This window comes from Camelus bactrianus, chromosome 16 (genome assembly GCF_048773025.1).
Source record: "Camelus bactrianus isolate YW-2024 breed Bactrian camel chromosome 16, ASM4877302v1, whole genome shotgun sequence".
NCBI classification, from domain to species: domain Eukaryota; kingdom Metazoa; phylum Chordata; class Mammalia; order Artiodactyla; family Camelidae; genus Camelus; species Camelus bactrianus.
Genome location: NC_133554.1, coordinates 48,716,714 through 48,742,465, shown reverse-complemented (window position 1 = coordinate 48,742,465; position 25,752 = coordinate 48,716,714). Strand labels below are relative to the sequence as shown.

The 25,752-nt window shown below is 46.8% G+C and overlaps 1 protein-coding gene and 1 non-coding gene across 4 annotated transcripts in view; one reads left to right on the top strand and one right to left on the bottom strand.

Annotated features, from left to right (window-relative positions):
- PRKCA (protein kinase C alpha) overlaps positions 1-25,752 on the top strand; it is a 361,417-nt gene that overhangs the window by 48,080 nt on the left and 287,585 nt on the right. The window lies entirely within an intron of this gene.
- Positions 11,481-11,553, bottom strand: TRNAA-GGC (transfer RNA alanine (anticodon GGC)). The gene has a single exon. It is a non-coding gene; the product is annotated as a tRNA-Ala (tRNA).

Sequence of the window (25,752 nt, the reverse complement as noted above, 5' to 3'; positions counted from 1 at the left end):
CCGTAGGCAAGCTACACCGAGGAGAAAACGAAAGTCTCAGAAGCTGGCTGGCCCTGTTGGCCGGTTTCCTTGAGGGGAGGGAAAACACTCTGAGGCCAGAATCTCACGTGTAGCTCTTGTAGACTGAAGAAATTACTGTTGACCGAGTATGATTGAGGGTCAAAGCCAGAGACATCCACGAAAGATCAAAAGTCGGTCTCAAAAAAAATTTTTAATTAAATCTTTACCTAAATTAGTCAATGATTGGAGAAGCGCTTTGGGGACTTTTATTCCATGTTGGCCTTTATGTAACAATAATTTTCATGTCAAAGTGATGGGCTCAGGTGGCCCTCTTCCCCTCCCTGTTTTCAGAATTGTTTTGTCAGGGCAAAACTAAAATCTTCTGAAAACGTTGCTTTCAGGGTGTCAGAGGGAAAGCACATATAATGGGCCTCAATTTGCAGACAGTTTGGAAGTGGTGAGTGTTTTTTTGTTTTGTTTTTTACAGGACCATATTGAGTTCACAACTTCTGATTTCTTTAAAGGAAACAAAAAGGGCTCCAGTGTTCTTTGCGGGAAGTCGATGTTAGGGAGCAGAAAGAGAGAAACTCACTGTTCCCAAGTGCCTGGGCCCTTGGCCAAGAATTTCTCAGCCTGGAACCTGAGCTTAGAAAAAGCTGCTGGGGGATGAAAGACTTAATGGAAGCTTGGAGGGCAGGTGAAAAATTACGATCTGGAAGCCAGAGGCTGTGAACTAGAAATCCCGAGGTGGTGAACGTATCCAGTAAAAGCCATGGCCGCACCTGAAACAGTAGCTGAAAATGAATTTAAAATTTGAAGGCTTAGAATTTGGGGCTTTGCCCTTTTGTTGCCTTTCTGAATTCTACTCTTAGTCCTCCAAAGTCAGTTAAGCTGTTGTCATTCTAAAAGATAGTCTTGGTAGGAAGTGGGGTAAAAAAAAAAAGTCTATTTTTCTCCCCTGGTTAAATGACTGACTGGATTAAGTAAAAGCCATCGTAGTAGGAAACCAGTGCTTGGTTTCACAAGATGGGCTTTGGGTCTGAGCTGCGCCCTTGCTGGCCTCATGGCGCGCGGCAAGTTCTCAGTGCGAGCTGCGTCCTGTGTTGCCGTTTACTAAGTGGAGACCACACCGATTTGCAACACGATGCTCAGAATCGTGCGGTGATAAATTGAGGTGAGATGGGAAAGATCCTTGTGCAGAACAGGTGCTTCATAAACTTGACTGGACGCTCACGCTTAGTAAACCCTAAAGAGATATCCCCTCGCAGTGAGTTCCTGGTTTATAAAGCGCCCTGCCCGGGGCAGCTCCCCATCGTAGGTGAGTGACTGAAATTAGGGTACCGTGCTACGATCCTTGGCACTTGTCCTGATGGGTCAGTGTTGTGAGCTCAGAACTCCAGCCACGGCATCCCAGCTGTCCTGCCCGCCACGTGTGTTTAAGGCAGTGAAGCTTGTTCTGGTAATTCCTGCCTTGTGCTGAATTCCATGTGTCTTGGTTCAGATGGTAGCTCACAGGGCGTTTTGACCGTCGAGGCTCATTTGTTGACTATTCCAGTGTCTTTAGGCCTGGAACGCATCCCTTGGCATACCTATTTCGTGTTTCTCATTCACAATATAGAGATAGAAAGGGTGACTCTTTCTAGAAGGGCAGACACGTGAACACAATGTTTTAAAATGTTAGGTTCCATGTAAATACAAAGTACTGTGAAAGTGTTGAGCCTCCTGGCTGGTTTAGTTGGTTTTAGAGTGGAGGGGGCAGGTTAGAAGTCTGGGTCTTGCTTCCTGGCCCAGCCCGAATCATCTGACCCAGGGAAAGTCTCACTCTCTCTTTGGGTTTCAGTTTCCTAATCTGTCAATTGAGGGAGTTTCGCCAGCTTATTCTGAGCCCTTTCTTCTCAGACATGCTCTTCTGGTCTGTCCCATCGTTCTTTGACTGGTACCTTCCGCCTGACAGGCTGTGAAAGGGTGGCTGATAGACATTAGGTCAGAGCCGTATTTTATCTCTAATTGAGGAAATAGTTTATAATTCCGCTCCTGTTGAGACGTTCTCCCCAAGCGAAGGCTGAGGTAAACATGTCACATGGGGGTTCCATCTGAGGTTTGGTATCACAGAGCCTCTAAGGTTTTGCCCCTTGAGGAGCTTCCGTGACTAGCCCCATCTAACGAGGTCCTTGCATGTACGGAGGAAGACCATGTGAAGATTGTCCTAGGTCCCAAGATTCTAGCCTAAAACAGCAAGAGACGTGTTTGGGGAGATGGGAAGACCTGTGAGCTGAACTGAAACCCATGCAGGTGATTTCTTCCCTTCCCATTCTTAGTAAGGGGCTGACTGGCTAGACGGTGATCAGATTAAAGCAACTGGTGCTGAGATGAATGATTAGTAAACTTGGAAATTTTTAACTTGGAGGCCTGGAAGTACTCACTCAGTGTCCACGTAGTTTCCATCCCCACCCCCAGATAGTCCAGCAAAATCCGTGGACTCATTTACCCTTGAGCAGTCCACTGCACTTTTTCCACCGAATGTGGTACAGTCCACTCTTAGAGAACAGGAGTGAGGGGTGCCAGCTCACCGAGTGTCGGTCTGCTCCATCCTCCCTTTGAGTTGGCCGCGTCCCTGCCCCCTGGGCTTCCTCCATCTCCAGGCATCTTTCCTGCTGTCCATCTCCCCCTCCACCCCTCTCCCAAGAACTCTTGTTTACATCACTGCTGTTAAACATTGCCAAGTGTTTTTCTCCTTCTGGTGTCTTATCATGAAGGTGAACATGTAATTTATCATCCAAACCAGAACACCCCTGACAGTGAAGGGAGGTGCACAATTAATAATTAAGTTGGGACAACAGGCATAAACTGGGACTGTCCAGACAGACCAGGACATATGGTCACCCTGCTTGTCACCTGTGCTTGATCAAAGCCTCCTTGATGGTAAGGACAGTCCCTGTATATCTCCATCAGCAGACGTCATCAGTTGATGAAACAGTGAATAAATTAGCTTGCTGAACTTGTGACAGGGGTGGTAACTCAGGGTGGCTAACAGTTACTGAGCGCTTACCAGGTGTCAGCTGTGGGGCAGGCACTTGGTAGAGACGAATGTAATCCTCAGAATAACTCCAGGTTCCAATTTCGATTACATAGAGAATATTGATGCACAGAGCAGCTAATTATTTGCCTGAAAGTGAGGAGTAAGCAGCTGAAGCTGGGGTTCAGACCCAGAGTTGGAGCTCACAGCCCCTGTGTTACCGTTTGCGCTGACAGAGGGGCAGGGACATAGAGAAGAGTGCAAATTGTGTGTTGCCTTAAGCGTGTCTCCTAGTGATTCTCTGGGGAAAAAAATAATTTTCTATTTGTCTCCAACAAAGAAGTACAAACTTACAATTATAGAAGGAGGGAATAATATAAGTAGTAAATAAAAGGTAGGATTATGCATCATTTTTATAATTATTCTCTCCCAAGTTCTCCCATCTTTGGCAAAAGAGAATGACCTTTTAAACCCATGGAGAGTTGATCACTTAGCATTAGCAATGAAGCCAGAATTTTTTTTAAAACTATTTTTAAAACAATTTTGGGGAGCAGTAGTAGTTAGGTTTTTTTATTTATTATTTTTGGAGGAGGTGCTGGGGATTGAACCCAGGACCTCATGCATGCTAAACAAGCTCTCTACCACTGGAGCCATTCCCTCCTCCTCTTCCTTGAAGCCCGAATTCTCATCTCCTGATTCCAAGCTGCCTGCCCCACCCTGCAGTCACTAACAAGGTTGGGTGGAGTTGAATGAAGAGAACTGATGGACTCTCCTGAAGTTCAGATCCACATGAGACCATTTTTGAAAGTGATCTTCCTCAGTGGAAAGTAGCGACGGGCTTTGAACCATAGACAAGCAGTCTAGCCCGGTGGAGAGGACAGCCCTGGGTCCAGACTGCCCAGGTTCAAGTCCCAGCTCTTCCACTTCTAACCTTGATCTCAGGCGAGTCATGGACCTCCCTCTTTCTTTGTAAAATGCAGATAATACCAGTAACTCTGTAGGGATTGTCGAAGGAATTAAACCAATATAGAAAGTTCTTAGAATGGGGCCTGGCCACAGAGCAACAGTGTAACTGTTTTATCTATGATCCACGTGCTGCCTTTGGAAAGGCCACCAGATAATACAGTAGAACAAAATTACTGTCCAGTGACCCAAGTCTTTGGGACATATGGTAATACTGCCTAAAAACCCAGGTGATGGATTTTTTTTTTCCTTAGAAGTTCTCCTTGGGGCACAAGGCAGCCTCTGGAAAGTTCCTGTCCGAGGCCTGGCCCATAATAGGCATGTAACACCTTCTGTTAAATGCAACTCAATTTTGAAATGCTTAGTATCAAAACAAATGCAAGATTAAGAAGCTGTATCCAGAGGCTAAAGTTGGAAAGGTGAAAATGTAGGTGGAGGCTGTAGCGGGGTATCAACAGCTAACCATCACGTGAGGGCAGCACCTGCCGTGCTTCCCCATGTACGAGAACCTCCTGGAGCGTCACTGAAAAGTGCCTCCCCAGCATCTGAGATTCTGCCTCAGTCTGGGTGGGACCCAGGCGTCTGCATTGACACAGATGGTCTGTGGACCAAACATGGAGAAACACTGTTTTCAGCCCGTGTACCTGCATGCTCGTACAGCTTCTGGGCAATTGCAAAATAGAGAAGTAATGGAAACCACTTAAAGATACATGTGCATGTGGTGCATATAGAGGCAGAGACCCACTGAGTCTGCTTATTAAGAACATTTTGGAGCCAAATTCCTAGGTGGTTGGGTGGCACTTGTGAATCACTGATTCTTTAAAATGTAAGCAGGGATAACATTTGCTCACACATTTTGCTGGGAGGTGATACTCGGTTATGCAGCATTTAAGAAACTTTGAGACTCTTCACTGAATCCTTGTGACTTCATTTTATTTTATTAGATATATTCTTTGTGATTAACTCGTTCTGAAATCATTAAGTCTCTCTCTAAAAAAAAAAAAAAAGGCCGAAGCCCACATAACTAAATATATTCTTTCTCAGTAATGACCTGGAGAGTTCCCCTAAGAAGTGAATTGGATGGGTGAGCCGAGATGCTCCTGTTATGTATCGCAGGGACAAGGTGGCAACCATCTAAATGGGCAGCAAAGGGAGGCGGATCGATTTGTGGCTCACATGTACTGTAGCATACAGAGCTCTTAACTGAAAAAGCGGAAGTCTGCCGTCATGGGGAGGATATTTGATATACGGGTAAAGGGAACAGCAGGTTAAGGAACATGATTGTCAGTATTAACAGAGATCCTGTTTACTGAGTACTTACTGTGTGGCAGACACTTGAAATGGGTTATTTCCTTGAATCCTCACCCTAAACCTATGAGTTTGAAGTGTTAGCCCTATTTGCTGATGGAGGTCATGTGGTCCAGAGAGGGAACTGGACTTAACCAAGGTCACACAGCCTCGTGAGTGGCTACCACAGATCTTGTGCTTTGATGGGTGTGATATTGCTCCTACGTCGATAGGAGTGTTTCTTAAAGGCCTTATGAGGATCTACGCCAAAATGTCCACAGTATTTGAGTGGTGATTTTATTTTCTCTGCTTCTCTGAATTTTCTCATTTCCCCCCCAACCACCAGTTTAATAATGTAATACTTATGTAAACTGACAAAATCCTAATGGCTTTCTAAACGTTTCAGGTTGGTTCTCGGTATTACTTTGCCATTCAGGGGTTTACGTGAGACCATCACACGGAAGCTAAACCAGTTCACCTCTGAAGAGGAGGTGCCATTGGAATCTTCCCTCCTGTTCTCATGATCAGTTTCCCTCCTGTGTAGGGCAGATGATCTCTTGGCTTGTTACATTTGGTACCTACATTTGAATGTAGGTAAGAAAATGGACTAAATGGTTTTTTAGCATCGAATCTGTGAATGCTAGGCCTTAGCAGTCCTCCGTTCAAGGAGACCAATGTGGCTTTGGTTGGCTGTTTCACTTCCAGAGACAGGGTGTGGGGGCCAGGCTCCCACGGTGGGGACGCCGGCCCTGCTCCTGCCTTGCGCTGCTGCATTGGGCGCGTGCCCTTGATCCTTACAGGGACCGTGCTCCCCTGGCGGGTGCTGCCGGGTCTGGTCTGTCTCTGGGGCCAGGGAGGGCTTTGCCCCACCTGTGTGGCCTGGGTGAGGCTGCATCCCAGCGTGCTTCACATCCTCCTGGGGCTTTCCCACCAACCCTTCCTCCACCTGCAGCGCTCACTGCTGGCCCCAGCTCCCTCGCCCCCCAGGCCTGCCGTGTCACCTGCTCTGTGCTGAGTGGCACAGAGTGCCGTGTGTGGCTTTCACATCCCTTCTGCAGAAGCGCCGAGGGCTTGGTCCTCCTAAGACTGCTGGAGGCCTGCTGCTCCTCTCCTGGGTTTGCTGCTGTCGGGGTCATGCAGATGTCACCTCGGTCTCCTTTGCTGTTCGCATGGCCTCTTGCTCCCTTGTTACCATGGTACCAGTCCAGCCCAGAGGATCCTCCACTATCTAATTTCCTCCTCCAACCTCCAGTCCTCTCTGCACCTCAGCCCCCTGAGTTAATCCAGCAAACAAACAAGTCTTTGTTGGCCTTGATGGAGAGCTGGATCCCAGGGTCTGTGGGGACCTCCTGTCATGAGATCGTTACGGCTGCCGTTCTGAGTGTCTGAGTGCCCAGCACCTGTGAGCCTCATTCTTCTTGTGCTGAACCTTCTTCCTTCTGCGTGGTTTGTGGCCTCCAGCTGGGTGACAGTTTCATGGGAGCACTTCCCACTGAACGGCAGGGTTTATGCTCTTACCCGTGTGCTCTGCAGAGGGGTCCTGGGAGGACGAGGCATGGAGGGAAAGACGGGGCAGAGCTGGAATTCATTCCAGTTGTAGGTGACAGGCATTCGAGGAAAGGAGCACCTAAGGCTGGTTAATGAATATTTATTTCCTGTCACCTGGAAACACCCGAGTCTCCACAGACTTGAAGGGCGCTGGCTTTACACAACAGGCAGTTTTTCCGCTTGACTTGCTGGCTGAAGACGGATGATGACTCGGGGGCCGTGCGGTGATGGGTAGCTTTTCCAGACACGGAGCCAATGGCGCTCCTGATTGGTCTCCTTACCTGTCTGCGTTTTGCATTGTGAGCTCATGACTCCTTGATGAAGCTGGTTTAAGTCTTGGGGAAAAGCATCCAAACGTATTCCGAACATTCTGTGTAAGGCACGCACGTTCCTTTAAGAGGTGGTGTGTTATTCAAGCCTTTGGTGGGGAAGTTCCTGAAGTTGTCTTTTCTCTCATATTTAAAATAGTTGTGTTTCCTCTGTGCTTGTTTTACCCTTCAGGCTGTCCACCAAATGCTAAACTGGGGGAACACAGAAGCAGGGAAGAGAGATACGTAAGGATACGGAGGCTCAAGGTAGCTCTGGTGGAAATCTCCCAGTTCCTGGCCGCTCAGGCTAGTCCTGCCCATTGGAACCACAGGGACCTGGTGTGTCGCTTAATCCTTCTAAGCCTGGGTTGCTCAGACAGCTCTGAACAGGGGTCCTGGTACCTGCCTGGCTAGTGTGTTAAGTTGTGAAGGTAAGATGAGGTCGTGGATCACGAAGTGTCAGGGCACTTGTAAAGCATGACTTATGACCTTGGCAAATATTCTGTTATTTACACAGATTTGCTGAGTTCCTTCTATATCCTGCTTCCTCAGGGTGCAGTCCCAGGACAAGCAGCCTCGGCTCAATGGAACCGCCAGGTCCCAGGTCCCGCTGGAAACTGCTGAGCCAGAATCTCCAGGCTGGGGCCCGGGAATCTGAGCAAACCCTCCTGGTAGCAGATGCACACTCCAGTTTTTAAAGCTCTGGCACAGGAGGAAGGGAACAGACAAATAAGGAGCTCAGCCTTGTGCAAAGCTGGCATAGATAGCGGAGGTGGTGGCAGACAGGAGCAGGTGGGTCTGCTGGATTCCGTGCTCCAGGGTAAGCCACGCGGGTCTGATGCGTAGTCCTGGGCGTCTGGGAGAGGGTGTATAGGGAGCCTGCTGGTGAACTCCCATTCTGGTTGTGGAACCTGCACGGCACCTCACTGTGTGTGTGCGGGGAGAGCAGCCTGGACCTGGAACGGTGAGTTGAACCCCCTCCCCACTCCCCTACCAGTTTTGGATGGTACAGGGGGCAGAGAAGTTGCTGGAAACATACCAAGCCAGTTGAGAGATGGAGTTCAATCTCCTGTAAAGGATGTTCCCCCCCACCCCCCAAAGACTTATAATTTTTTTTCAGAGCAGTTCAAGCTCGCGGAAGGATTGGGAGGAAGGAACAGATTTCTCATACATGCCCTGCCCCCCTCACCTGTAGCCTCCCCATTGTCAGCATCCCCCACCAGAGTGGTCCATTTGTTAAAACTGAGCCTATAGTGACACATAATCCCCAAAGTCTATAGTTTACAGTTCACTCTTGGTGTTGTACGTTCTGTGGATTTACACAAATGTGTAATGTGTGCCCATCATAACAGAGTATTTTCACTGCCCTAAAAATCCTCTCTACCTTTTGGTCCCTACCTTCTCCACCCCCTGGAAACCACTGAACTTCTTACTGTCACCATGGCTTTGTCTTTTCCAGAATGTCACAGAGTTGGATTCGTATAGTAGGTAGCCTTTTTGGATTCCCACCTTTCAGTTGCTAATGTGCATTTAAGATTCCTCCATGTCTTCATGGCTTGATAGCTCATTTTTTTCAGTGCTGAATAATAATCCACTGCCTGAATGTACCACAGTTGATACGTTCACCCACTGAAGGACATCTTGGTTGCTTTCAAGGTTGGGCAGTTACGAATTCTGTGAAGGGTAAAGATGATGATTTCAGAGCCTCAGAGTTTCAGAGTATGGTCTGTCCTCCTGCTCTGTTGGCCTCTGAGAAGATGTAGGCTGAGGAATAGGAATTGTCCCAGGTCTACCAGTGTCTGAGCTGGTAGCTGATGTGGCACCCAGGTATCACACCTTCTTTCTTGTTACTGATGGTCACTGCTCGGTGTGAATGGGTAGAAGGGAAAGTTAATCATTGATGGACAGTTTTACCCAATGTTTTAATGTAAAAGTTGTGATTTCTTTTTCTCTGCCACATGTGCCAATTTTAAATAACAGATTTACTGGAATATAATTTGTATGCCATAGAATCATCCTTTAAAGTGTACAGTTTAGTGGTTTTTAATAAACTCACAGAATTGTACAGCTATCTACAGCACCTAATTTTAGAACATTTTCATCATTCCAGAGGGAAACATCACACCTGTTAGCAGTTCCTTCCCATTCTTCACTCCCTCCAGTCCCTGGTAATCATGAATCCATTTTCTCTTTGGATCTGCCTATTTTGGACGCTTGATGTAAATGGCGTTATGTAATATGTGACCTTCAGTATCAGGTTTCCTTCACTTAGCAGACTGTTCTCAAGGTTCATCCATGTATCAGGGACATGCTTCAGTACTTCATTCCTTTTTATGGCTCAGTAATATTCCACTGTGTGGATGATCCCACGTTTCACTGACCATTCATCAATTGGTGGATTTTGAGTGGTTTCCACTTTTTGACTGCCACGCATGATGCCGCTATAAATATTCACGTACAGGTGTTTTTCATTTCTCCTGGGGACACGCCTGGGGCTAAAATTACTGGGTCATGTTAATTCTATGTTTAGCATTTCAAGAAACTGCCAAAATATCTTCCAAGGAAGCCGCTCCACTTTAGAATCCTACCAGCGATGCGGAAGGGTTCCATGGACACTGGTTACTGTTTGTCCTTTAGTCCTCCCAGTAGGTGTGAAGTAGTCTCACGGCTCGGATTTTAATTTTTCTAATGACTAATGATGATGATGAGCATCTTTTCATGTTTATTGGCCATCTCTTGGGAGAAATGTCTCTTCAGGTTCTTAGGTTATTTGTCCTTTGATTTGTAAGAGTTCGTAAATACGCTGGCTACAAGCCCCTTATGAGATACATGTCTTGCAAACATTTGTGAGCTGTTTTTTCCCTCTGAGTTGGTGACATTTGAATCACAAACATAATTTTGATGTCTGGTTTATGCATTTTTCTTGACCCTTAGGCTCTGGTGTCATATCTAAGCTACCATTGCCAAATCTAAGGTCAGGAAGATGTATTCCTATTTCTTTCCCCCTAAGAATTTTACAGTATTAGCTGTTATACGTAGGTCTTAGGCTTCATTTTGAGTTAAATTTTGAAGCTTTTTCTATCTTGTGTTATTAAAAGTAATCTTTGGTTAGGGTTATTGAGGTATTATAATGGATTTAAAAAAAAAAGCTTTGACTTCTGAAAAGGATTATGCTGCTCAGCTATCCTGTTGAAATGACAAGTCACAGGATACCAGAATTACAGGTTTAGTGTTCTGAAGAAATAAATCAATTCCCCAGTCTCAAATTAATTTTTTTTCCCCTGAAATTGAGCTGACTACTAAGACAAGATCCATTTTAGGAACTGTTTTGACATTGCCCCCAGTGAACAATTAAAAAGCACAGAAAAACAAGAATGTAAATGCTAATGTGGGCTGCTTCCTAGGAATTGAAGAAAATTATGTTTGACTTCATGGGGGAAAAACTTGGAAGTATATGACTTGGTGGTTTGCCCATGCTTACACATCTAGTTGTAGAAATAGACGGTAGTTTTAATTAGGGAGGAAGGAACACATCAACTCAAGTTCCTCATAATGGCCTATAAAATTTGATTTTGATGTAGTTTTAAAGGTTACTTTCAGTTTACAGTTGTTACAAAATACTGGCTATATTCCATGCTGTAAAATACATTCTTGAACCTGTCTTACACCCGTTAGTTTGTGTCTCCAACTCCTCCAACCCGCTCCCCCTTCCCACTGGTAACCACTAGTTCTCTATATCTGAGTCTGCTTTGTTAGTCACTAATTTCTTAAATATCTTAGTTTCGACATATAAGTGGTATCATACAGTACTGGTCTTTCTCTGACTTATTTCTTAGTGTAATGCCCTCCAAGTCCATCCATGTTGCTGCAGGTGGCATGATTTTGTTTTTTTTATGGCTGAGTAGTATTCCGTTGTACCTCTATGCCACGACTTCTTTATCCACTCATCTGCGGTTGGACATTTAGGTTGCTTCCATGTCTTGGCAACTGTAAATAGTGCTGCTATGAACATTGGGGTGCATGTATCTTTTCAAGTTTGTGTTTTTTTTCCTCCAGATCTGTACCCTTGGTTGGAATTGCTGGGTCATGTAATAGTTTGACTTTTAGTTTTTTGAGAAACCTCCATCCTGTTTTCCGCAGTGGCTGCACCAGTTTATATTCCCTCCAACAGTGTACGGGGATAATTGCCTTTTTTTTAATGGGGAAATTAATAGTACGTACCTCCTGGGATTGTTGTGAGGATTAGATAAGTTGATGCATTAAAAGGCTTAGAATAGAGCCTGATGCTTAGTAAATGCTCACTATTTATTAAATATACATTTATTTTGGGAGGTGGTAATTAGGTTTTTTTTTTTAAGTGGAGGTACTGGGGATTGAACCCAGGACCTCATGCATGCCAAGCATGCGCTCTACCACTGAGCTATGCCTTCCCCGCATTTTTAATATTGTCAGTATACAGTTAGGCCACCAGTATACCCTGTACTTCTCACATGAATGTGAAACACTAATAGAACATCTTTGAATTATTGGGTGAATTTCTGTTAATTATTCTTGCCAACAGTAAAGGAATAATAAACAGTTCTTATAACTTAAGTTGTAATAATGTTTCCATTGTTTTACAGTATTTTCCTCTTAGTTCCAGTGGCCTAGATTCAGAAAAGCAGTTGTAGAACTGAGCGGCAGGATGGCCTGATGTCAGTTTACTTGTCCTTAACATCAGTGTAACTGGTGAAGTGCTGTTAGGGTTTTCATGAATGGCGCCAGTGATGGTTAAAAGCAAAACCAAACAGGCAAACATGCCACTGGTGTGGAATTTACATTTGTTCCTTATTATTAAAAAAAGAAAAAAGAACACTCAGGAAAGTATTCACTTTGAAGGTGTTCTTTCTCTCCCAGCCCAAACATGAGAAGCTGTGACTTTGCTAGAGAAGCTGTCGGGCTTTTGGGAGCTGGCTTTAGATCAACTGTAAGTCAGCACTTGGAGCTTGGGCACCCACCTCTGTCCTCAAGGAGCTCCCACTTGAGCAGAGCAGACAGAGTATGTTTGGGTCGGCACCCCATGGAGGGGATGCGTTTATCTGATGGAAGCTTGTGGAAGATGAGCCAGCCTCTTTTAGCCACGTAAGGTTGACCACCAGGAAGCCTCATGAGAAGGAGGGCCAAGAAGTTTAAATTTGCAGGGAGGAGAAGAAGAGGGGTTGGGTAATATGGTTGCAAAAGTAACTCGAGGCCAGTTTGGACTTTGTTGTACAAGCTATTCAAAGGGATTTACCGTTAGATGTAACTATTTAGTATGGAGCAACAAGACAGATACCAGTTCGCCAATACATCCATTTAAAATTAAATGTGATACTCTCCCCACTGTCCTAGAGTTTGTGCATTTTATTGCTCGGCTTGCTGGATTCTGAGAAACAGTTGGACTTGCCGTCATTTTTAAGAAATTCTGTGATTCCTTTGACCTGTTGACTCAAAAGCGATAGCATGTGGTCAGAATACCATTGCGTTATTTTTTTGTAAAGCTCTATAGTAACTCGGGGAAGATTTGAAGCTCCTTTTGAAATGCGTGCCGGTGACGTGATGATGCACTTTGTGGTTTCTCAGTACGGAATAAGGGTCTCCGAGAGCATAGATGCAAAAGCCTGGATGTCGTGAAAGAGATGGTGACGTTTGTTTCCTGTCTTCCTCTGTTCATCTCCGTCACGGAAAAACTTTTAAATGTGGATTTTTTTGAAAGCGTGGGAAGCAAGGAAGGGCTATGCTGGGAGAGCTTCTTGGGTGGAGAAAAACCTTATAGTCTTCCAAGCCATGACCTTCAGAGCAGTGAGAGGGATGGGTCCTGCTTGTGGACGAGGAGGCCACTGGCTGAAGGTGGAGGAGAGAGGACCCCCCCCCCCAGTCTTATTGACTGGAGGTGATGCACTAAAGGGAATGGCTTTTAGCTTTGAATTAATAAGTCACTAAATACTGCTCTCATAGTACCATTTCTGTTTTTTAAAATGTATGTAATAAACAGAAACTAGACGGTAGAGAGAGAAGAAAGTAGCTGAAACCTAATGGTTCTCCATCAGGGATAATTTTGTGCACCCCCCCGCCCCCAGGGGGTATTTGGCTGTGTCTCTGGAGACAGTTTTGACTGTCATTACTAGGGGTGTGGGAGGAGCTACTGGTATCCAATGGGTAGAAAACAGAGGTGCCGCTTGACATCCTACATACACAGGACAGCCCCCCACCCCCCCAGCAGAGGGTGAGCCAGCCCGAAATGCCAGGAGTGCTGAGGTTAGGGAATTCTGCAGGAATCCCACTCCAACACAGGCATAATCCCACTCCTAATTGTGTTACGTCGCTGTGTTTCCCTTCGTTAATTTATATGCACATTATACATAATTCTGTACAGTTGACTTTTGAACAAACTGGGTTTGAACTTCATGCGCTTACTCAGATTTTTCTGTAGTAAATACTATGGTGCTACACCATCTGCAGCTGACAGAACCCTTGGATACAAGGAACTGCGTACACGGAGGGTCGACTCTAAGCTATACGCAGATTTTCAGCCGTAGAAAGGGTTGTTTGGTACCTCTACCCCCATGTTGCTCAAGGGTCAGCTGTTCCTAGTTTTCTGTGTCTAGATCTTTAAGTGTCACATCCTTATTAAAATGGTTACCATCGTCTTCCAAACTCTGCATGCCATATTTCTGTCCTGTACTGAGAGCACTCAGATGTTCTTGTGAATGACTACAATGAACAACGTTGTGTGTTTGGCTCTTTCTGGTCTGGTTTTTCCTTCAGGATAGGGTTTACAAGTGTTCGTATTTTCCTAAGGGGTGAATTTTTTCAGTGGTTCTCGGCAGCTATTTCCAAGTTGCTTTTCAAAGGCGTGGTATTAATTTCAGCTTCATTAGCAGTGAATGGACTTCCTGCTTGCCCGTGTTCTTGCCAGCATGAAGCACTAGTGTTACAGAAAAAAAGCCTTACTTTTTTCTGTGAATTCAATAGGCCAAAAAAAAAAAAAAAAAGTGGTATTTCTCTGACAGTAGCCTTTCACAGTGTTCTGTTCTGTGGGAGAAACTTTCTCCCAGACCTTGTGGAAGACGCTCTGGCTTTACAGTCATCATCACCCGCATTAGGAGTCATTAGACAACCACCTGTGTCTACTCAAGGTTTTTATGGGAATAATTTTTGATGAATAAAATGACTCCCATGCTTGACTTCAAGCAAGTTTACTAAGAAAATTAATTACAGTAGTTCCCGTTTTCTTGGAAGACTTTTAAATTTGAAAATGACTTCAAAAAAAACCTCAAAGCATTACGGAAAGTCCTGTTGAATTCTAAGAAGGTAAAATTGTTTTTGACAAAACAATTACTGTTGAAATGTATTTAGAAGTTAGGGTTCTGTTACACGTTCCTGGTTTTGAGTGATTTGTGTGCTTTATGGGACACTGAGCAGTCTTCAGCGTTTCATAGAGTATATTTGCTTGGCGAATGGAATAGTCAAATATGAATTAAACACGAATGAATAAATTTATGCCCACGTTCTAGGACTTAGAGTATAGTTTTCTGCTATAATGATTGTACAGGGTTATAGCTGAGTGCTACCTTTTGATGGGCTGTTGGTCTTGGTTATGATTTACAGTACTTGATTTTAAAGTGTTAATTAGGAATAAAACCCCCAATTAAATGACTGTCCGTGGTAAGCCTGTCTTATGGCATAGTAATTTGTCTTGAACAGGAGTTCAGAAACGCACTGTCAAGAAGCAAGGATGTTCTTGTCTGTTTTCTGATAACTACACACACAACCTCTCTCTGGTTTCTGTTCTGTTCCTTTCTGGAATAAAACATCTGTCATGCTTTCACCTAATATGCCTTAAGTTTTAGTTCTTCTCTAGGGGGAAGCATTCCAAATTTTAAGATAATTTAAATATTTGTTTTTGAAAGTGGCTTTTTCTCTTTGGTTCTTCCAACATCTTAAATGACGTTCGTAAGTGCCTGACCTGAGATTTTGAACTTCCTTCCCCTTTGACTTTTAAAACTTATTTCTTGTCCAGCGTCTTTCTGAATTATGTAGCAGTTTGATTCTATTTAGGGTTAGGTGGGCTCACTCAGGTCCATAGCTGGGTTGTATCTTGTCTGATGGGGACAAGGCATGGACCCGCCTGTCCCTGACAACTGTGCGTTCATTCCTTTCTGGTCTTTGTTTTGTGTTGTTCACTGACCCTTTTGATGCTTTTTGTCCTCAGCCCAGCAACCTGGAGTTTAACACAGGAAAGAGCCCTATTCAAGGATTGAGATTGCTCTGATTTGTTTTGTTTTTAATTTAAAAAAGTTTTGAGGGGGGAGGTAATTAGGTTTATTCATTTATTTATTCATTTATTTCTAGAGGAGGTACTGGGGGTTGGACCCAGGACCTCGTGCATGCTACGCATGGCTCTGCCACTTGAGCTGTACCCTCCCTGGCTCCCGGTTTGTTTTTGACTTGCTCCAGGAGACATCTGAAGGCAGTGTTTATGCTGTCTTTGTGGGAGTTGGGTGCACAACTTAACCTTTAACCTGGGATTGGCCAGTTCTGGGTCCGACACACACACGCAAGGGATTTCAGTTGTGTTATAAGGCTTCGCCCTTTTCCTCACCTCAAAATAGCTGTAACTTGAAGCCCAAAGTTCTTCCCTCTCTGGTGTCATTGATAACAATTCTCATCTTTTGTGTAAACACACTTTTAAAAATTAAAATGATTACATACTCTTGATTAAAAAAAAAAAAAAAGAAACGGAAGGGCACAGTGCAAAAGTTCCCTCTCCCACGTCGCAGGCCCATCGCACAGGTGGAACCCCGGCCGAGTTCTCTTGCGCGTCCTGTCAGACCTCTGCGCTTGAGCTCTGCCTTACTCTCCGTCTGTGTGTTTAACCCACGTTGTGTCAGACTGTCCTGCAGCCCCGCAACTTGCTTTCTCCCCAGCAGCGCAGGTCCCGGACCTCGTTCCACACGCGCACGCAGACGTCCCCGACCCCTCAGCAGTCTGTCCGGCAGGCAGTGTCGCGTCCTGTGGGTGCGCTGTAACCCGTCCACTCGGCAGCTTCCTAGGGATGAACGCTGGCCTTACAGGCTGTGTGTCGCCTTGCCAAACAAAGCTGCAGTGATGTCCATAGACCATCCGGGTTTGAGGCCTGGCTCGACCTTTGACGTGAGACAAGTGGCTTTACCTGCTGTCCTCGGGCTTCCCATCTGCGAAGTGGGGGCAGTCATACTGCCGCCTCAGGAGGTGGGTGAGAGGGATAAAGAGCTGCTGCTCACGATGCTCTCAGCACAGGCCCTGGGCCGTGGGCCGTGCTCGCTCGTTACCCGCCACCCGGGCTGCGGCTCTGGCCGCGTCCGTCTGTGCACACGGGACACTGTCTTGGAATAAATCCCTCGGAGCGGATGTGCTGGGCCGCTGGTTAACAAAATATGCAGTTCAGACTCTGATGCTTATTCCTGCTTGTCTCACAGATGTTGCCCTGAGTTACTGTTTCACCCACTAGTGCTTCAACTTCTGACCTTTACGAGGTAGAGCTGTGTTTTTTTAAACACAAGACTTGCGAGCAGGCAAGTTTCCTCCTTGCTTCCTCGTGCTTATCTCTCGTTTTGACTCCATAATGACACGCCTCACGCAGTGCCGCTGTGATGCGAAGTGCATGGTACAGCTCTCCCAGGGGGAAGAGTTGATGACAGCGCGGAGAATCTCCACGATCTTTGGACTCAGGGTGGAAGTCTGCCCCCTCGCTGTTTCAGTGCCGTGTGCTTGGCTAGGGGAGGGAAGGTTCCTTCCTGCGTGCTGAAAGTTCCTTGATGTCTGCCGGTGAGCAGGTACGTCCTGCTCGATGAGCAGTGTGGAGACCCATTGGGATGTCTCGTGGTGAAACAGGAAAACAGCCCTAGGTTCACTTTCCTCCTCACAGGGTAGGTTTGGAGGGCAGACTCAGGGGAAACGCCAGACTGCAGTGCCATGTGTGTCTCGAGCTGGTGGATCACAGCGGAGCAGCAGTGTGGGCAGCGTTCAGGTTTCCGCGTGCAGCGCCCGGGGAGGCAGGGTCCATTACCTGTCCCAGGCTCGGATGAGGTCTAATGCTGGCTGTCCCCACTGAAGGGAAGACTCGCGGGGAGAGGAAGAAGGGAGAGGCAGCCAGGGGTTCTTGGCCAAGCCCCGGGAAGCAGCTGGCATCCTGGGAGCACTCCTGTCCCCTAGAGTTGGTGACACCCCTCTTACAAGCAGAGGGGCCCTTCGTTTTGACCTTCCTGCAGGGCTGGGGGTGGTTAGGGTCGTTGGGAAGGCAGCTTCTGGCAGAGAACGGAGGTTGTAGGCTGGATTCTCCCCCGGCTTTGCTGCCACTTCTCTTGTACTCATCCTCAGCATCTCCCCAGAGACCCCCCAGGTCCCGCTATGCTGTGGGCTCGCAGCTGAACTCCTGTCTGCCCCCTCCATGGGACCCCCACAGCCATCGTAGCAGCTTGTTGAAAAGGATCCCCAGGAGCAGGGCGGAGGTGGACAGAAGTTCGAGAATGCAGTGGTTCGGCTGTTAGAGCACAGACAGCCTGCTCTGCAGACTTTGCAGATTGCTACCCCCTTGACCTCAGCACGTCCTCCCACGGTGCTCAGCCTTGATGGGGTTGCTCTGGGCTCCTCCTCCAAACTGTCTCTGTTCCAAGGTGTCTAGACCTTTGTTTCCTCGTTGCTCATAGCCTTCCTTGGTGTGACGCTGTCGTCTCCTGTTGAAATGGGCATCTCAGCTTTAACCTAATGGAGCAGAAACCCTGTGTCTGAGCTTGAAGTGGGTGGGGAGGGTGACCTTGGATTGGGATGGGGTGCAAATTAACCTGAGTTGGGAAAAAGCTCCCACTGTGGCTTCCTGGACCGTCAGCCTCCTGACCTCACAAGGCTGAGTGCAGTGGAGAAGGAAGGGCGGGGGAGGTGAAGGCTGAGCTTTCCATGGAATCATAGACATTTATTCTTTTGTAGAATTAAAGAATTTTAGAGACAGATGGGATCCTAGAGAGCTGAGTCAGTAATACTAACCTCTTATTGGTTGTAGTTCTCCTGCCGAATTGGGAGAAGACTGTAACCCTGTACTTAAGAAAAATGCACACGGTGTGCTTACACAGAGTGCATGCAAGTTCAAGGGTTCCCACGCTCCTGTGGTTTATCTACACCGGCATGGTGGGCAGCCACCCCATCCTGCACACTGAGGTCTGAGATCAAGGGGGAGCAGTGACTTGCCCAGGTCTCCCAGTTGGAGATAATGTGCCAGCAGTCACCCAGAGCCCTGGTCTCCTTGTCTTCTCCGCCATTGGTCTCAGTCGGGAGGGTGGCAGCATTCTTCACCTGGGACTAATAACAGAAAGATATTTAATATCAAACAGATGACGTTACTAGGAAAGAAGTAGCTGTGGAAGGAAAAAGGTGGAGAGAATAGTGAATTGATGGACATACACAGTGAAAGGCTTGTTGAAGCCATCGATGTGACCGTGATTTTAAGAAACAGCATTGTGTAGAACAGCCATCCGTCAGTGGCACCATCCAGCTCGCCTTAAAGCTGTGAGCTTAACCTGAGATAAACCCCACTTTTCTCTCCCCCTCCACCGCCCCCACCTTCCCTGGGACGTCCGTCGGAAGGCCTCGTGCATGGAAGATGCTGAGATAAATACGGAGTTGACCATGGCATAGATGGAAAGGCTGGCTGGAAGGGGAGAGAGGCGAATGGCTCTCCTAGGGCCTGGGCCTCCCTGGAGACACGCCTTCGGCGGCGGGGCATCTGTGAAGGGGCATCGCTGGCCTTGGTTAGACTCTGGGCGCGTCTCCAGCTCCGTGTCCTGTGTGGCCTCTACCTCGGTGTCCCGCTCGGCAGGAGGGCACCTTCGTAGGGTTGTTGCAAGGATTGGAGGGAATGAATATGGAAAAACAGCATCTGATTCCTGCCAGATGCCGGGAAATTGGTGACTGGCATCGTCACTTACTGTCACTAATGGCATCGTCACGCTGAGCCAGGGAGGTCAGCAGTGAGTGGGCCTGGCACCACCAGTGGGCTTTGTGATGCTCTGATCCTTTCTGAAGCGTGTGACCACCTCTTTGTAGGTCTTGTCCCAGGAGCAAAGGTGCCAGACCACATTTGGTGGTCTCTGATGAATTTGAAGGTGGTCCTCTATTTGTCTGACACGAGTTGACCTGAAAGTTTCATTTTTATATGCAGCCTTAATATTCTTTTGTAAAAGTTATATGTAAGGAGTTGACTCACGTGAAATGCACACAAATCATGGCTTAAGCATTTGTTACTAACCCAAGTGAAAGTAAATTCTTTGGAACAATATCAAGTCACGAAGAGTGGACCATTTTGCAAGAGATTTCCTGTGTCTTAGGATGCTTACAATCATGACATAAGCGTTCACGTTAATAGTTTTGCACTCCTGGACTCCTTGGGCTACAGTAACCAAAAATGAGTTTATGAGAAACAATTTTCAAAAGGAAGAGATATCCTTGATCCAACAGCCAAACAGAAGGAAAAGGGAGAACGTGCAGTGACTCCCACTCAGCTCTTTGTGTTTTAAGGAGCACTGCTGTTTATCTGAAAAAGAGAAAGACTAAACTGCACAGATGTGTTGCTCTGGGCTGTCAACAGCGCCTGCAGTGACTTTCGTGGAGGGTAGAGGGCAAATGCTATGGAGTTTGATTCTAGAATTCCCGTGTCATTATCATACTGACCCTCTTGGTGACAAATCCTGCCTTTGGTCCCATAAAGATTATACCTTAGCTGCTGCTTGTTCAGATCACCTATGTAGGGGTCCCCCAAAAAGAGTTTTCCAGGGGCTTCCATTGGCTTCTCCATTGTTGGAAACTTTCAGCACGACTTGCAAAGCTGTCAGGAGCTTATTCTCTTGGGGATGAGCAGCCCTGCGTCCCCAGGTGGGAGGGCGTAGGCAGCGTCACCACTCAGCCTTGGAAAGGAAGGCTGGCCTCACCTCTGCCTCAAGATCAGTCAGCCAGGAACCAGTTCCAGGGGCCATTAGCACTAGGAGCTAAGGAACCAGATCGGCATGGCAGAGGGAACTCAGCAAACTCTGGGTGCTTCAGAGAGGAAATCAGACCCTCCTGAGGGCTTCTGGTGGAACCTGTGCCTGAGGAGAAGCAGGAGTTCCTCCTTTGACAGATCAGATGGACCCGTCTTCTGCCAGCCTTTCAGCAGGGAATTAAAAGTACGAATGAGAGCCTCCAGGCATTTCCCACTCTCCACCCCGTTGGCCGGGAGCCTGGGCTGCTCGTTGCTCTCCATCAGTCTCCTGAGTGGTGGGGTCCTGGGATGGGGCTTTCAGAGCAGCGGGTAGGAGGAGAATGTCCTTTCTCCCTCTGGTTTTGCTTGTGGTCTCACTGCCGGGAGTGCTCGCCCGTCCCTGCATGTGGATCGTTTCTGCTGGATGCTTCAAGACACCGTTCAGCTTCCACAGGCTCTGTGACACATCCACTGCTTGGTTCCACCAATACTGATGGGCTGTGGTGTATTCCTTGAGTGTCCCTTGGCTTCCTCTTCCTCCTCCAAGAAAAGGCCGTGCTTCCTCCCTCCCTCCTTACAAAGCACCTCCTACTTGCCTCCACCTGCGTACCTGGGGCCTTAGTGATCACGGCCATCTCTTCTCCCAGTGGACCGTGGTCCCTGGGGTCAGACACCGAGGCTGGTTCATGGTTCCATCCCCTGCATCTACTGTGGTGCCTGCCGGTGGGAGCTTCCCTGCTTACTGGATGAACAATTGCTGTAGTCTCCTTCACTCAGTCACTAAGGGGCCATTTAGTCATCGGGAAAGACAATTCTTTACTTGATTTAGCAATCAATGACTGAGCCCTGGTTTCATTTAAAATTTTGAATTTTATTTGGAAAACTCTTAAACTGACAGAATATTTGAGGAAACAGTGTAGCGAACACTTGTATTATCTGGGTCTGCTGACATAACAACTTGACACACCTGCCGTATCCATCCATCCAGCTCTCTCTCCACACACACCTACTTCTGCCAGATAGTCTGAAAGGCTGCAGACTCGGAGGCCCCCAACCCACCCCTAAATATTTCAGCCTTGTGAAAGGGCTAAGAGACACCACCAGAAGGCATCAGAAGGTATCTTACCAAGGAACACACGGTGCTTGGGGAGTACAGAGCTGAAAGAATGATTTGTAAGCTGGTACAATTAGAAGTGCTTTCATTGAAACGGTGACATTCAATTTGAGCTCCATGCACAGATGCAAGTTTACAGGATCTGCCTAAAATTTTAACAGGGAAAAGGTACAATGCATTTTTTTTTTTTTTAAAGAGCTTACTACCTTCTTGAAAAACTCCTTCAGCTTTACCATATTTGGAGCTTCTGCTTTTACGATGCCTGTGGTTCTGTAATAACCACACTTATTTTCTTAGCCTCTCAGGGACTGTCATTGAAAAAGTGCCTTTAATTTCACTTGCATTTACTAGTAGGTTGATCAGTGTGTCGGGGGGTTGGGGGGAGGGCTGTGTAGACCAGCAGCATGTTTAGTCTGCTGGGGGAACAAATCCACCTTCTGCATTTTCATAATAGCTGTGGCTTTAATTTGTAGTTATGCTTAACAATCCTGTACATTTATCAGTAAAAGGAAATGCAGGTGGTTCCAAGCAGTGAGAACTTCTGCTGTTTCTAGCCTATAATGTAGAATTTTACTAAATCTGAAACTGCATCCTTGAAGCTGCAGGGCCCCCTCTGAAGCACCGTGTGCACTTGGTCGTACCTGCAGGTGCACGTGATGTGAGCAGGAGACACACACTCTGGACCAGAGAGAAAGGCACTGCCAGTCCAATGAGGCTTTTTCTTTTTGCTAAATGGAGGGGAAATTATGGAAAGTAAATATGCAGTATTAGTCTGGAGTAGAAACGAGAGCTCACGTGAAATGGAGCTAATTCCGGACATAGACCAGAGGGCTGGAACACAGGGCACCATGCGAAGTGGTGGTTACCCTTGGCAAACCGGGGTCTGTGATTTGACTTCTTAAACTCCCCTCCTGAATGAAGGGAGAGTCAGTACCGTTTGGCTCTGTTCAGCATTCTAGCCGGTGATTGATCACGGGGAGGAGATATAGGCATGGTCCGGAGATGGGGAAAATGTGGGATGATGGCAGGGAGCACCGTAGGACAGCTCTGGCTTCTGGGTACTTTGTCCATTCAGGGTGTCCAGCCCCCTCTGGATCTGGGGCGTTGGCCGTCATCACTTCATTGATGTGTTTCTCCCAGACACAGACAATCTGCATTATTATCCAAATCTAATTCACAATCTTGTTAGTTCGGTAGGGGTCCAAAAAAGAAAAGCAACCCTCCCACCCACACCCCACTGACAGGAGTAGTTCTGACGGACAGAAAGGGGCCACCACTTCCTGCCACCGACTGGAGCTGGAGGCCCCAGAGTCTGGGTTGTGCAGTGTGGGTGACCGGTGGGTGGGGGCCGGCGGTGTGGTGACCTGGGGCGGTCTGCAGCTCTCACACGTCAGTGCCCTGGGGACCCCTCCAGGTGCCAGCGGTGTCTAGTCCAGGTTTCAGTGAGCCCCGACCTGGAGGAGGAGGTGGGCCTGACCTTTCAGGTCACAGGCTTTTAGAACCCAGCACCCTAGGACAGTGCCGGGGTTGGACTTGCCAGCACTCAACAGACACCTGCTGTGCTCAGAAGAGCTTGCAGGCCCCCCGAGGGGTGTGTCTAGCACCGCGGGAGACAGGCTATTTGGGGAGGATGTCCGTTTAGCATTTAACCACGAACAAAAAGTTCTTTTCTTTCTAAGCACAAAGGTCCACAGAAACCATGAGGTGACTAAGCTGAGAAATCCTGGGCCAGGATGGGGACTGGGTGCTCCTCCCACACCCAGCACGGGCACCTCTGGGGGGGATGGGTGTGGGGGCATTTAGGGAGAACATGAGAGTGGATTTTTGAGGACAGACTCACACCTGAAGTTTTAAGGTACGGTAGCTGGCCTGCCCTGGGGAGCCTGATGGACATTGATCTTAGTTTTTGAGTCACATCCTTCCGTGGCTGATTGCTGTTGATGGTGTGGGACGTGCACCCTGGGTCCTGGGTGCTGAGTGTTCAGCAGTGGACAGGACAGCTGCGTCTGGGTCTAGTGTGGCTTGTCTGGGGCCAGGGGACCCACAGTAAATCAGCAAATCCATCTGTGGAACAGAGTCATTTCAGATGATGCTTGCTCTGAAGAAAGTACTGCTGAATAGTTACAAAGCAAATTTAAATTTCCGAGTAACCACATTAAAAGAAACAAGTGAGACTAATTTCAGTATTGTATCTAATCCAGTATATCTGTTACTGTAACATAACTGATAGAAAAAAGATTGTGTTCTTTTTACACGGTCTCCTAAATCTGGTGTGTGTGTCACCTCAAGGTGACATCTCCCTTTGAACTTGGACCCATTTCAAGTGTTCAGGAGGCATGTGCGGCTGGTGGCCTTGGACAGTGCAGGTGCGGAGTGCTGGGGGTGGCGGCTCGGGTCCCCTTCAGATTAGGTGGCCACTCTTTAAGCAATGTTCCATCCCCTGAGGACAAGGGAAGAATCCTACAACTGATCTGTTTGCCGATAAACCTACACATTGTGAATTGTCACTTTTCTCTTAGTTCAGATAATTAGTACAGTTTGGGGGGGGTAGTCTTGCTCTGTACACTGTTGGATGGAATACTTGAGGACAGGCGATAAGAGGTCCCTCTGTACTATGGGAGGTGACATTGGAGCAGAAAGCACTGCGGTCCTTGGGAGGGACCACTGGGGCTCCCAGGGGCTGCGTTTTGAGCACAGCAAAGTTGGTGTAGATCCTGTTTTTTTCCACTGCTTTCCTGAATGAGAAGGAATTCCACCAACCTGCATGTTCAACCTGAGAAGTCTCCCACTGGGACGAGACACTGGCACTTGGCAGCGTGACTATTTTTAGCTTTATTTCCGTACAGGTTTAAACCGTTCTTTATTGAATACTGTAGCTATTAATTTTAAACCTGAGCAAGGACATGATTACTAAGTATAGTTCTGGTGCCACCTCCGCAGAGCCATTTGGCTGGATAAAATACTACTTGTTGAATGGAATTAAAATCATTTCCATCTGAGTTTTTTCTGGGTCAGCCGCAAACCAGGGAGTTGGTTTAGAGTTGGTTTGTGAAGGAGGTCTCGGAAATACTGTGTGATGGAAACGAAGATTGTGGGATGAAGGAGTGGAAGGAACTCCTTGCAAACAGGGCAGATAGTTCTTACAGGTCACCTTCCTCTGTCTTCATGTGTAGAAGTAACATGTTCTTTAGAGCCAGTTTGAAGAAGACAAAAGAATAAATTATTCATAATCTCTTTTTTCTGTATCTCTTGACATCTGTTTTTCTATGCTATTTTATGTAGTTTTTTTTTATACTTAATGCATCAGGAGTACGTTCTCATTCTTGAATATTTCTCAAGAGTATGTGATGGCTGCATCACTTGCCCATTTAACTTTAATTGACCTATTAGCCATTTTTCACTATTGTAAGTAATGCTGGGGTGAACATCTTTCTATATAACTTACGTGAAAATCTACATACTGCAGTATGAATTGCTAGAAGTGAAATTATTGGGTCAAACAATACAGGCTTTTTTTCTTTTAAGGGCTTTTGATAATGTGCTGCTAAGTGACCTTCCAGAAACAAAGCACAGGTTTACATTCTTACCTACAGTGTGTGTGTGCGTTTCTCTGCACAGTCCAACCTGTGCTGGGATTTAGAGTTTTTAGGGAATTTGTGAAATTGATAGGCATGCTATTTTGATGCAGAATTTTAAAATAAAAGATAATACATTGAAGGACATTTTTTCTACTTTTTTTTTTTCCCATTAGCCTATGTTTGGGAGCTCTTGACCTTGACTGACCAAGAGCAAATGTCTGAGGCGTAACTAAGAGATACTGGGTGGGTGGGTCATAGGTGGTTCTCATCGCTTTTTCCTGTAAGTCATCTGTGCTCCACGTGAGTTTTGTGATAACTCCTTATACTGGGCACTTGATTGTGTCCAGGTACCCTAGAGCTTTGTGGTGACCTTAACACATGTGATCACTAATACGTTACAGGGAGACTGACCTGCTCAAGGGGCTGTTCTAGATAGTATCGTTTATTCCTGATGCAGAGTTGACGGCTGCATCCTCAAGATGCGACTGTAGTTCCTCCTGAGTTCTGTACCTTTTTCCATGGCCTCTGCACAATGCAGGAGCTTGGAATAATGCTGCGGTCCTAAGCTCCAGAGAACTGGAGCCCCTGTGTTTCCTTCCCCAGAGGATCTTCTGTCTACTGTCACTGACATTTTTTCGGCTACTCTGTAGCAGACTGTGAACCTCAGCACTTGATTTCCATGACTAATCCTTGCAACAATGTTCTGTTTTCTTCAGTCTAATGGTGATACAGTTGAAACTCAGAGTGGTTAGGTGACTTCCTTGAAATCACACAGCTATGAGTGGGCAGAGCAGGGGACTGAATTGACTCCAAAGCCCATGGTGCCAAGTCCAGGCCCAGTGTCCTGAAACTGGAAGGAAAATGAAGCAGAGATTAAAGCCTGAGTGACACTGAAAGCCACTGAGAATTCCAGCCAGACACTCTGACCG